A 12884-nucleotide genomic window follows, 5' to 3' on the forward strand; every position below is an offset into this window, starting at 1 on the left:
AAGTGCACATTCACCTTGAAGTGCTACTTAGTACAAAATAATAGCCGTTTATCATTACATAACTCAACGGCACGCATTTTAATGACATTAGAAGAATGAAATGCGAAGTAAACAACTGGGATTCAAACATGTGATAGTTGGCCGAACGCATCTCATTGTTGATCCACAGAGCATCCGGACACAACTGTTACAAAAGTAAGGCTCTGGCCAGACAATGAGTTTATCAAGTGTGATTACCCCCTCATATTGTATCAATTCCTTCTGTCACTTCCTGGAATTAGGCCTAAAATTCTTGCTCTTACTGTCTTTAGTGAAACCAGTGTCAATGGGAGTGATTGGGTTATTCAATAGTAGGGCAACTATAAGTTAAGCCTTGAGGCACCAGTGATGAGTTATAGTACCCACACAGACTCCTGCCCTGTAACCACGTTCTGTCCCAGAAACCAGATAATAGGCTTCCCTGTTCTTACTGGCATTCCCTTGTCTGCCAACTATGAACTCAAACCAAGCTAATAATAATAATAATCTTTATTCGGAGTTTCAAGTTTGAAATCCATAAAAGCAGTAATAATATACAATAAAACAGTCATGTTAAAAGAGGTACAAGGTAATTACATATATAACAAGAAAATTTCACATCTGAGTTGAAGAAGCATTCATTTGTTTAAAGGAATTACCTTTAAAGATTTTTTCTGTGTCTATGTATACACTTCAAAAAGTTAAGAACATGGTAACAAGCAAGTTCAGTATCCAAAAGCTGGAAACACAGCATGGCAGGGCGACATTGCCTGAGACCCCAAGATTTTAATAAGGTCAACAGCCAAACTTTACGATGTTCATGGTAAAACTTGCAAAACAAGACAGTATGTAAAGTTGTCTGTGTTGACTTCTCGTCACAGGGGCATAGAGGTGGATTCGGATCCCAAACATTTGCTGTTGGGAAGGCCACCAGTCTATGAAATACATTCAATCTGAACCTTGTCAGAAGGTAACGATCAAACAGGCCAAGATTAAGCCTTAGATAGGGCTGAATTAAGGGTGTAGATTGGACCATTACAGCGTGTTGGACAGACGGTTTGCCTGCTTCCGATTGCAATCTCAGGTTTTCCAAATGTCCCAGGGCTAGTTCTCTTAGTTGTTTCTTTGTAAGTTCAGGGATTTTTTCAGGATTCAGATATTATTGCTCTGCCCCAAGGTCAATGAAAAAGTTTCTGATATAGGCTAACCACTTAATTTTTGAGGCATGGTCCAATTTCATAGCGTCCGCCACTATCATCTTGGTGAGATCATTTTTCTCAGAGGTCCAGATACGGCGCCATAAGAGTAGCGGTTGTATTTTTGCAAGGTCCTCAATGTATGGAACACCTAATTCAACGTGGCAGGCATAGGTTGAGGATCGCTTTGGGGCCATCAACAAGAACCTTAGGAAGTTATTTTCTGCTATTTGCAGGGAGGTTACATCCGTGTGACCCCATAAGCCTGCTCCATATAGGGCTGTCGATTGGCATTTGGCCTTATATATCGTTAATAATTCCTCAGGCGGTCGTTTTCCCAGTTTTTGTGTGAATGTCACCAAAGCTGCTAGCGCTCTTTCAAAGCAGTGTCTCCTCGCTTCCACAGCCTTTTTCCAGGACAGTTTATTATCTATTGTGATTCCCAGGTAGCAATATTAATTTGCAGAGTCTATTCTTTGGTTGTTAAGGGTAATGTTTTTCAGATGTTTTCTCCCTGTACCTGCCGACATCACAAAGGTCTTTTTCACATTTATGTGAAGGTCTAGGGTGCCCATGTACTGGGAGTACCTGTTAAGAGTATTCTGAAGTTCACGGGGAGTCCGTGCCAGGAGGACAGCGTCGTCCGCATAGAGCAGAGCGGGGATCGGGCGATGTTCTGCCTGTGGGAGGTCCCGGGCACCTCTCAGGAGCTCAACCTCCAAGTTGTTAGTATAGAGGGAGAAGAGGAAAGGTGCCAGGACACATCCTTGTCTGACCCCGCGCTCCACTCTAAAAGACGCTGTCAACTCTCCTTTTGTACCAAAACGGACTCTGGCAGAGGGCTTTGAATACATTTCCCTTAAAAAGTTCAGGAGTGGCAAATCTACCCCCATTTGAGCTAGGAGGGACCACAATTTGGTGTGAGAAACACAGTCAAAAGCCGCGGACAGGTCCACGTAGATCATATATAATTTATCTTTCTTGGCCTGTATATATTTCCCAATAATTAGAGAGAGGTTTAGGGCTTGCTCCACAGTTCCAAAGCCTTCTCTGAAGCCAAATTGTAGGTCAGACAGTATGCCTCTCTCCTCCACCCAGTCCTGCAGTCGCTCCAGGATCACCCTACCTGCCAGCTTGCCCAGTGAGTCCAACAGGGATATTGGGCGGTAGCAAGCAGGGTCCTGGCGGTTTCCCTTCTTAAATATTGGTACCATGATGGACCTTGTCCAAGACTCCAGGATTCCTTTCTTTGCCGCTGCCGTGCACACCCTAGTAATAATCGGGGCCCAAAGGTCTGGTTTATGTTTGAAAAAATCAACCGGGACTCCATCCGGGCCTGGTGCTTTTCCATTTTTGCTTGTTTTTAGGGCCAAAAGGATCTCGGGGATGTCAAAGTCTATTTGAATGGGGTAAGGCGGAGCTTTTAGGTTCTCGTGGTCATTTTCTTGTTCAAAGGATGGTTTCTGAAAGATTTTTGAGAAGTGCGTTACCCATTTTGACTCATCTATCGCCACTTCAATTTTTGGAGTCAAATCATCCACCAAGAATGGGGTTCTTATTACTCTCCAGAAGGCCTGGCTGTTTTTCTCCTGTGCACTGGCGTGAAGTTCATCCCATAGGGCTTGCTTTAGGTCCGCTTTTCTCTTTTTCCTGATTATATGATATTCCTTTCTTAAGGCGGATATAATATGGGGATCTCTTTCATCTTTGTTTAGCGCTAGTTTGAGCTTTGAGTGGGCCTGAGTACATTCTCGATTGAACCATCACTTCGGCCGGCGTGGTCCAGGTTTATATTTTGCTGTAAGTAAGGACTGTATTTTTTCCATGATTTGTGCGAAGCTATTAAGAAGTTCCTCGTCTTCTGTGTGTATATCTAAGCATTTCTTGATTTGGGGGTATGCTGATTTTATCAAGTCTTTGGTGACTTCCTCTGGGTTTATCTTCCCCCACTTTATTGAGTACCCATTCAGTTGGCCCAGGTTTATATTTTCTTGGGTCAGTGCACTAACTATCATCGTAGGGAGAGACTGTTGATGATTTATATACAGTTCCATTTTGAGAATAGCATGGTCACTTTGGCTATTGGATATAACTTCAAAGTTGTTTACTCTGGGTTGTAGACTCGCTGATATTATAATATAATCAACCGTAGTACTAAACCCTCTTCCTATATAGGTTGATTCTAATAAGCTAGTTCTGGGATCCGGTGTGTTTGCTATTTGGAGGTCAAGATCTGATAGGAGATCGTTCATTATTCCTCCCGTGTTGTAATGAAAGAAGTGGGTTGGAAGAAGCCCTTCCTCTGTGGCCATACTGGGACATTTTTTTTTTGACTGCGTACATTGGTGTAGATTAAAATCTCCTGCCCATATTATGGATGATCCGCCCCTTACTCCCTGTTTCTGTCTAAGGGTAGTTGTTTTTCATGAAGGTGGGCCAAAACTCTCTGGAGCTGTGTTTCCTCAAGGTTATTATAGAAGTTAATGAGGACTACAAACTCATTTTTGGGTAAAGCAAGACCAATGATCTGGAAATTAGAATCCAGTTCAATGACACTTATTTTAATATTTTGAATGGTATTGGCTATATATATATATGTTTAGTCCTCCCTTTGGTCTACCCTTTTTCCCCACCAACGCAGGGGAAAAGAACGTCCTATACCCCTGTAAATGAAGTTCTGATTGTGACCATGTCTCCTGCAGGCAGAGTATTTGTTGTCTATGTACATGGTGCATGATGGTCCCATCCTCCAGCTTTGGTCGCAATCCCGCGATGTTCCAGGAGATCACGTTCAGGGCTGGAGGATTATCTTTAAATGCATTTTCTATTTGTGGATTAATGTGGATAAGTCAATGTTCAGGGATTATGGTATTGTCTGGGGTTTGTGGGGTGTCTGGGGTTTTAGGTGTCTGTTCTTCTGGCTGTAGTGGTCAGTCGACACACTCTAGACCAAACCAAGCTAAGTGTAGGTAGCAAGTGCAGTAAAAATACAACTGATGAGAAACCCTAGCAAGATGGACGATCACTAGGTTGGGCAAACATCTGCACTGCAGCCATTACAATGTGGGCTGGTGGGTTGATTTTAGCCATGGCATTAAGTAATATTGCATCTAGCCCCACCTGCACCACTTAAACAAATGCTCATAATAAACGCTGCATTCAAATATTGGCTCCACAAACAGCGACAGTTCCTCAAGGACAGCCTTCTTTATGCCTTGCTATCAGAACCACATCAAGTGTGATCTAGTGGGAAAGTTAGAAATTATGGAACTGGGAGGTATGCTTTTTAATAATAGTTTCTGATTGAGAGTATGGTGTGTGAGCTTGGATAATTATTCATTTTCTGTTTTTGGTCATCTGTATTTTTTTGCAAGAACTTAGAATCATGCTTAAAGCTTGTAAAAGTGTGCAATAAGAAAACTAGACTGACACCCAACATTGGATATTAAATATTTGAATACAGTACCCGTTTTCATGGTTTATACTCCCAGTATACTTTATTTTGTTAAGTCAAGAGCCTGGGAACAAATAATTTTTTATTGCAGTTTTTATTCTCCCACTTTACCAGATTGACTTATGTTGCGCAAATATGTGGCCAGATGTACTAATGTTTTTAAAGTCACTAAAGTCCAAATTGCAGGTTTCGACCTCAAAAATATTTTTTACTATGTACTAAACCCATTTTAAGAGTCAGTAATATTTAAAATGGGTTTGTGAGTCCTAGTTGATTCCATATTTGGAAGGACGTGTTGGAGGCATCCCTATCAAATACCCAATCGATATGCGATGTACCAATGTTTTACAGAACATACTCAAACAGATACAGAATGAGCATTGAGTCGGTTCTGTCCTTGATGTCGGAATGAACCAGGTGGAACGGTTCCGGTCGTCTCCAATATGATTCTTTCTAATGTACAATGTGAAGCAGCGTTCTCCGTTTATCCAATGGGGGCTATTCATGATGTATTTAACGACTTGTATGCAACGTCCTCTTTTTTTAAGCAGCATTGATAAAGGGCGAATTCTCAAAACGTGTTTGCTGGATGTTGAATAAATTACCTGTGCAGAACCAGTTGTGTGCTCCAGTTCAATCCGATGGAACTTGTGGTTTAAATGGACTCGTGAGGCCATGCTCAAGTTGGATGCACAGGTCATAAAGAGTTCAACGGTTTTTGTGTGGCACTTGTGAGACGTAAAATAAATATATATTCATTACGGTTTGCCTGGCAGGTCTGCAGCACACGCTGTCCCCACTGTGCTATAGGGTGCTGTGTTCCCTCCCATGGAACCAGTGCTGCAGCACCTTACTAGCCACAATGTCATCCTGGCCAGTTTCAATAAGATGCCATGCATCTGATAGTTTGAGTGCATGTGATGTGAGTGAATTAGGCTGTGTTCTGAAAGCCACAAATGCAGTAAGTTGTAGTGCAGGTGTGAGTGCAAGAGCCAAAGTGGATGTGAATGAATGTTCAAAAGTGGTTACTGGTGCAAGTATCAATCCTGGTGTGAGTAATAGTGCCTGTGCATGTGCATTTGCAAGTGAGGTTACTGGTGCAAACACTAGTATAGGTGTGAATGCAAGTGCTAGGGTTGGTGCAAATGTCAGGGAAGGTATGAATGCATTTGCAACTGACTGGTACAAGTGCCAGTGTATACGTGGGTGAGATTTAAGTGAGGGTATTGGTGCATGTTGCAGTACATGTGCAAGAGTAGTAGTTAGGTTGCTCGTGCATGTGGATGGAAGTGCAAGTTCCAAAGCAGATGCATTTGAGGTTACCTTTGCAATGTATTACTGTAAATCCAAGTGAAGTTACTGTTGTAAGTACTAGCATAAGTAGAGATGCAAATGAGATTAGTGGTGCAAGTGCCAATATTAGTGCTGCTGTCAGTGGGATTGTGAGTGGGTTTACTGGTGCTACTGCAGGGGTGAGCAACATTACTGGTGCAAGTTGCTTATGCACTAGTGTACTTGCTAGTGCAAGGCCACTTTGAAGACTGGATTTGCTGCTGGTTTAAGTTCAATACTCTGAGCTGCACTTCTCCATGCACAATGCGATAGGAGCACCTACTTCTGAAGTTTGAGCCACAAAATGGTGTAAAAACAGCTCCTTTAAGCTGCCCATGTTACACTTTTGAGAGCTTAGAAACCATACAAAAGGTTGAACCAGAACTGTAAAGCAAATATTCTTCCAACCAGAGTCCCATTTAGAATATTTTTGCTCATGCGCAACAGAACCACAAGATAATGGTGGAAACAGAATGCTGGATAGAACCATGAACAGACTATGAAACTTCTGAAAAGGTCAAGTACGAGCACGCTCCGCTAGGACTTCACATTTTAAGGCCCAATTGATGAAGGGCTTAGTCACAGCGTTTTGGATATAAAATACAGAAGTCTAAGAAACATCAGGAACAAAACTGACATCGCCTATTGATCCCAAATCATATGCATCACCAAAGGGGTGACAACAAGAGTATTTACTGGGAAGGACTGTACAATAGAGAGTGGCAGACTCTACATCATAGTTGAAAGAGCCCTTATTGAAGAGGCTTTAACAAAACAGTTGAATATGATTGTAGTCCGCTTCTCTATACAAGATTGATTCCCTATACTAGAGTTGGATCAGATCAAATACAAGAAATTATTTTATCTCACTACATTGTGTCTATCTCGGGCACTGGATTAACAGCTAAGTTCGTTATACAAGGTACGCGATCTAACATGGACGTCTAAAAAGTGTTGTGGGAATCGCATAAGTGGTCTTCAAAAAAATGGTTTAATTATATTGTGGCCATCGAAATGCATCCTCGCTTGGACACACAATCCATATAGTGACTTGAACCTCAGATATACATCTTGGTGCAACATATCAGGTTCTTGGTCCAACGTTTCAAGTTGGATGTGTGGTGTCTATGACAAAATGTACTCTTTGTTCGAGTATTCCCTACAACACATTGGGTTTCATGAGCATATAGGTCTTTTTGATGGTGTAACTTGTTCTTTTTTTACTGATGTATATAGACACTTTGATTGTTTCATCTTGGTCACATTTACTAATGATTTGTTTTAACTGTGTATGAATTTTAAATTGTTAACATTTTCGTGATTGGTTTTTAATATACAACTGAAATACACGTTTTGAGACATTTTTTACAATAAAAATAAACAACATTTATATTCTTGGTCTTTTGTGTTTTGGCCCAGAGTGTTGAATTAGACTCCTGTTCGAATAAGTGTTGATAGAATAAGTGTGGGTGTGCCTGTTGTGACTTATACTCTCTACTTCGTTTACCAAAGGAAGTTTTTTTTGTATCTGTATATTGCCATCTAATTTCTTTGTAGCAGGTAACTTACGTACCTTAGAATCAAGAAACATAATAGATCTAAATACGAAGATACCACACAGACTGAACAATGGGGAGGAGTTAGCCACTCACATAGGATAATAACCTCCTTATGGAGACACACACTTCCATACATAATCAAACAAGCATTTGCAATGCAATAGGTCTCGCATTAGGAAAGTTTGAGCTTTAAATTGTTAAAATTTTCGTGATTGGTTTTTAATATACAACTGAAATACTCGTTTTGAGACATTTTTTACAATAAAAATAAACAACATTTATATTCTTGGTCTTTTGTGTTTTGGCCCAGAGTGTTGAATTAGACTCCTGTTCGAATAAGTGTTGATAGAATAAGTGTGGGTGTGCCTGTTGTGACTTATACTCTCTACTTCGTTTACCAAAGGAAGTTTTTTTTGTATCTGTATATTGCCATCTAATTTCTTTGTAGCAGGTAACTCACATAGGATAATAACCTCCTTATGGAGACACACACTTCCATACATAATCAAACAAGCATTTGTAATGCAATAGGTCTCGCATTAGGAAAGTTTGAGCTATTGGAAATGGCAAAGTTTTTATTTATGTGTTGGTTTTGAAAATAGCGAAATTAATAGCTTTGTCATTTACAATGCCAATAGTTATAACTTTCGCAAATGTGACACCGCGCCTCCCATAATGCAAAACAGATACCAACGCTTCAGCAAGCATGGCCCTACAGCCTCACTCGCCAGCTCACAAAGGCAGCAATCACCAGCCCTGAACACAGTAGGCAATGGGGGTCCGACAGCCCAGAGCAGGGCAGTGAATGCGAAGACAAGATTATCCAGGGTGCACAAAGGAAGCATGGAGTGGCAGATGCAAACCAGAAAGTGCTGGTCACTGTTTTTTATTGGTAATCCTTTAAACGTTCCATACCGCTGGCAGGCTGGTTCAGGGGGGGGGGGGGGGGGGGAACACAATATATTCATTTTAAGTTGCACCTACTGACACCGTTTTGGAGCTTTGCCTTGCTATCCATAGGATACGTTTATAAAACCCACCTCAATGGCATTCTTTTTTTACGACCCTGGAATGATGAAAGACTGAGTTGACCCCGCTGGGGTGCAAACTTACATCATGCAGGCTACATCCAGTGTTATGCCCCATAATAGCACCTTTCTTCTGACTCCTCCACCCTATAGTTAGATGCTCGGTGCAGAGCGTGAATCGGATGCACAGATATGTTGGTCGGAAGATCTCACTCTGCCCCGTGAAATGTATGGAAGTGGTACATCCTGTGACAGGCATGCATACACCCTCCCCTCTCTCCCGTTATAATTGCAACACGACAGGGAAATGCAAAGACAGGAGAGACCGGGCTGAGTGTATTTAAGTACCCTGTTCTTGGTTCCATTAATGAAGGCAGGTGCCACGTGCTACAGCGCCTAATGAAGCCAAGGGTTATGAGAAGCAGCGCCTTGAGACCTCTTGCTGGTAAAGTGTGCGGTACAAAGTCAGAGGCTTAGTGACCCACCTAGAGGTCATAGCGACTGTCGTGGTGCGCGCGTATCACTGAGCGCCCCCAGGTCCGCACGGAATGGACCTTGCCTTCACGGAGAGAAGTGCGAGTCCCGTGACTATAATGTTTGAGTCAGGGGGTATCCCAGGGTTACAGCCCCAGGCCTAGAGTTCCACAATCAATGATGTAACCACTAAATCACAGTTACACCCCAGTACACTAAATGCAAACTCCTTGTGCAGTCTCTTTGAAACGCTGTGTCCTGAACTGTGGCATGACGGTGTTTAACTCGCTGTGCTGTGGGTGGTCGGAGACGACAAAGGCCGTCTGTTGTGTTGAAGGCGTTTGACCAAAGCAGCGCTGGGACAGGGCAGCGGCAGCAGCAGCAGCAGCAGCAGCAGCAGCGGCAGCAGCGGCAGCAGCAGCAGCGGCGGCGGCGGCAGCAGCAGCGGCGGCGGCAGCAGCGGCAGCAGCGGCAGCAGCGGCGGCAGCGGCGGCAGCGGCGGCAGCGGCGGCAGCGGCGGCAGCGGCAGCAGCGGCAGCAGCGGCAGCAGCGGCAGCAGCGGCAGCAGCGGCAGCAGCGGCAGCAGCGGCAGCAGCGGCAGCAGCGGCAGCAGCGGCAGCAGCGGCAGCAGCGGCGGCAGCAGCGGCAGCAGCGGCAGCAGCTCGCGTGGCTGGAACTGTGCATGCGAGCTCATGTAGCATGCAGGGGTACGGCGTTCCGGGAGTACAACATGCCACAGGAGCACGACCCTGGAAGTGAATGACAACTGTAGGTAGCGCTGTCTCTTGGGCTCCCTGGAGGGTAGAAGGGGGGGAGGGCTGGGGACAGTAGTATGTTATAGCGGAAGTTTCTGCATCCTTCTGATCCAAGGCCGACCTTGAAGCTGGTGACTCTGGCCAAATCACTCAGTCTCCCCGTGCCTAAAAAAGAATGCGTCAGTCTATAATGCAACTGGTGCTCAGAATGCGCCCTGATACCTTCGGGTCGAGTTCGCGCTATACAAAACTAAACCAGTCCTGCGCTACCATCAGCTTTTCGCCGGCCTGTGAGGAGTGGGAGGGCGGGGGCTGCCTGCGCATGCGCCACTCTTCAGTTTCGTTTTCAGGTCGGAGCGCGAGCCCGGAGAAGAGAAGTGCCGCATGAAGTCCCGGGTCCCAGGGTATGGGGAGAGCTCCGCTTTTTGATAGGAGTGCCAGAGGAGCTCGAGTGCTCTGTGGGACTCCCTTAACAGATGGTGCGAGCCCGAGTCCGACTCCGGTGAGTTAAAGGGAGGGGAGGGGAGGGGAGGGGAAGGGAAGGGAGGGGAGGGGAAGGGATGGGAGGGGAGGGGAAGGGAGGGGAGGGGAGGGACGGGGAGGGAAGGGGCTGTGTGCCGTGTGCCTGTATGTGTGATGTGTGCCTGCGCCTTTGTGTGTGTGTGTGTGCATGCAGAGGGGTGGGGGCTGGCTGTGTCTGTGTGAGCGGGGGCTGTGTGTCATGTGCCTGTATGTGTGCTGTATGCCTGCGTGTGCCGGCGCGCGCCTGTGTGTGTGCGTGCATGCAGAGGGGTGGGGGCTGGCTGTGTCTGTGTGAGAAGGCTGTGAGTTACTCTGCGCAAGCGCGTCTGAGAGGCGCGCTCCCGCGGTGAAATCCGACACTGGGAAAGCGCGTGACACTGCTGTCCACTTTCCTAAATACGGATAACATTAGTTGTCTTGCTGACAGCATTCATGTTTTGGCATGAATGCTACGTCAGCTCGACCTAAAAAGAATAGATAGGAATGGACGAAGAACATAGTTTTTAGAGGTAATATCGGTGCATTACCGACAGACGATCTATCAATGGATAGCAGTGACTGAACATGAACTGTATGTTGATTCCAACCACATGAAACTCGTGCCACATTGTATAAGGCAGCATGTACCAATGTATAAATGTTACATTGTAATATAAAGTGATCATTGGTCTCACTATTTTGTAAACCAGATGACGTTTGTACTTATTCTCAATAAAAAGAATTACTTTTTTTTTTAAATGACGTTCTTTTCCATGGGATTCTGGATCTGATTTTATTCTGTGCAGGGTCACACATTTTTCACCCTATTCACTTTATAGTGTTTCAACTTATATAGGTTTGTGCGGCTAGGATCGCGATATATGATCATAGCACGCTTTCGCAGACCTGTTTGGTAGAGCTGATCTAGACGATAATCACTCCCCAACACAGGGTCACAGACCACTTCTGCAGATGTCTTTTGCAAGTATAGGGATCCCAAACACAGACTGATCATTAAATAATTGTCACATTTTTTATAATCCTTAATTCTAACTGAGGGGTTAGCTATAATCTCCTATGGGATTTCTTGAAGGATGTGCTATTGTGTGAAGAATCCGGACTATCTGGATTATCGTATTTATTTATTACACTTTGTACACACCAGGGGGGAAAACTTTTGCCAATAGAGGGGTACGGATAACACAGAAGTATGTTTGAATTTGCATAACTTTAATGTTCTTCGCGGATACCAATGACATAGCAGAAACTTGCTTTGATCTACATAAAATCATGAAGGATTTACTAAAGAGCAATGTAAGCGCAATTGAATTTAACAAGATGTATACTAAGATAGCAGTCAAACGAATACCGCTATTATGAATTGTTTTGAATAATACACCTTTATTGAAATTTGCCAGCATTATAGATCTGCAGATAGGTTGTACTATTACATCACAGGTAACCATGCACTCAAATAGGAGGAATCCACGAAGTTAAAATATCACCTAAACACATTTTAAGGAGACAAAGTAAATATTTAACTGGCTATTTGAAGTGGATGCAAAATAAATGGCTACCATTTAATCTATACTACTATTATAAAGAGGGAACACAAACCTTTGAGCCAGGTAAACTCGGGAACCACAGCGCCAATCCACACACCCAATATATCGTTGAAAATGTCAGGGTGTGCAGAGGGACATAGGCTATATAAAATAAAAATTAAACGTAAATGTAAAAATTTTACTTAAAAAAAAGTAGTTCCCTGGAAGTAGTGCCGGCCGTGACGTAGCGCTGGCTGTGACGTAGCACTGGCCGCGACGTGCGTGATGACGAGGAGAAGCGGCGGACATGAGCGCGGGGAGGAGCGGCGGACAGGCGGGGGGAGCGGAGAGGAGCAGTGGACAGGTGGGGAGGAGCGGTGACGAGCGGCGGGGAGCGGCGGTGAAGTCAGGAGCGCGGGGAGGAGCGGTGGCTCAGGTAAGGCAAAGGGACATGTAAAATGTCAGGGCGGGAGGGGTCCGGGGCTGGAGGTGGCTCCGGGACACGGACAATGTCGGGGCGGGCAGGGGCCGGGGCGGGCTGGGGCCTAGGCGGGCGGTTGGCCCTGAAGCCTCATTGCCCCCGGACAACGTCGGGCGGGCTGCTAGTCTTTATATAAAAAATTGACTAAAACGAAAAAACTGAATCACTGAAGAGAAGGGAAGTATTTTTGGGTGGATGTCAAACAATGTGCACACGCTTTGTTCAGTCACTCAAAATGAAGGGAGCCTATGGTTAAAGTGGGCATGCTGTATGCTGTGGTGGGCAAAAGCAAAATAGAAATGACAATTTGTCAACACACATGCCGGATTGCATTTCAGACAACTTCTTTCACCCAAGTGATCTTCATCTTTGTTAGAAGCTTAGCGCCAAGTCCTGGGTAATTAAGGACTCCTGCACGTCAGTCAACATGAAGGTTGTCCAATATCTTCAGTACTGTTAGGGTCAGCATCCCGCGCACCCTAAGATTTTCTAGTGTGCAGATCGGCACAGACAATTGATCCTGTCAGCATGCTCTCCTCCAG

At 44.6% G+C, this 12884-nt stretch overlaps 1 protein-coding gene across 3 annotated transcripts in view; it reads right to left on the reverse strand.

Moving 5' to 3' along the window:
• LOC147728652 (histone PARylation factor 1-like) overlaps positions 1–12884 on the reverse strand; it is a 126672-nt gene that overhangs the window by 42725 nt on the left and 71063 nt on the right. The gene's annotated exons all lie outside the window — the stretch shown is intronic.

The sequence above is a fragment of the Lissotriton vulgaris genome, chromosome 3_1 (assembly GCF_964263255.1).
Source record: "Lissotriton vulgaris chromosome 3_1, aLisVul1.2, whole genome shotgun sequence".
Taxonomy (NCBI): domain Eukaryota; kingdom Metazoa; phylum Chordata; class Amphibia; order Caudata; family Salamandridae; genus Lissotriton; species Lissotriton vulgaris.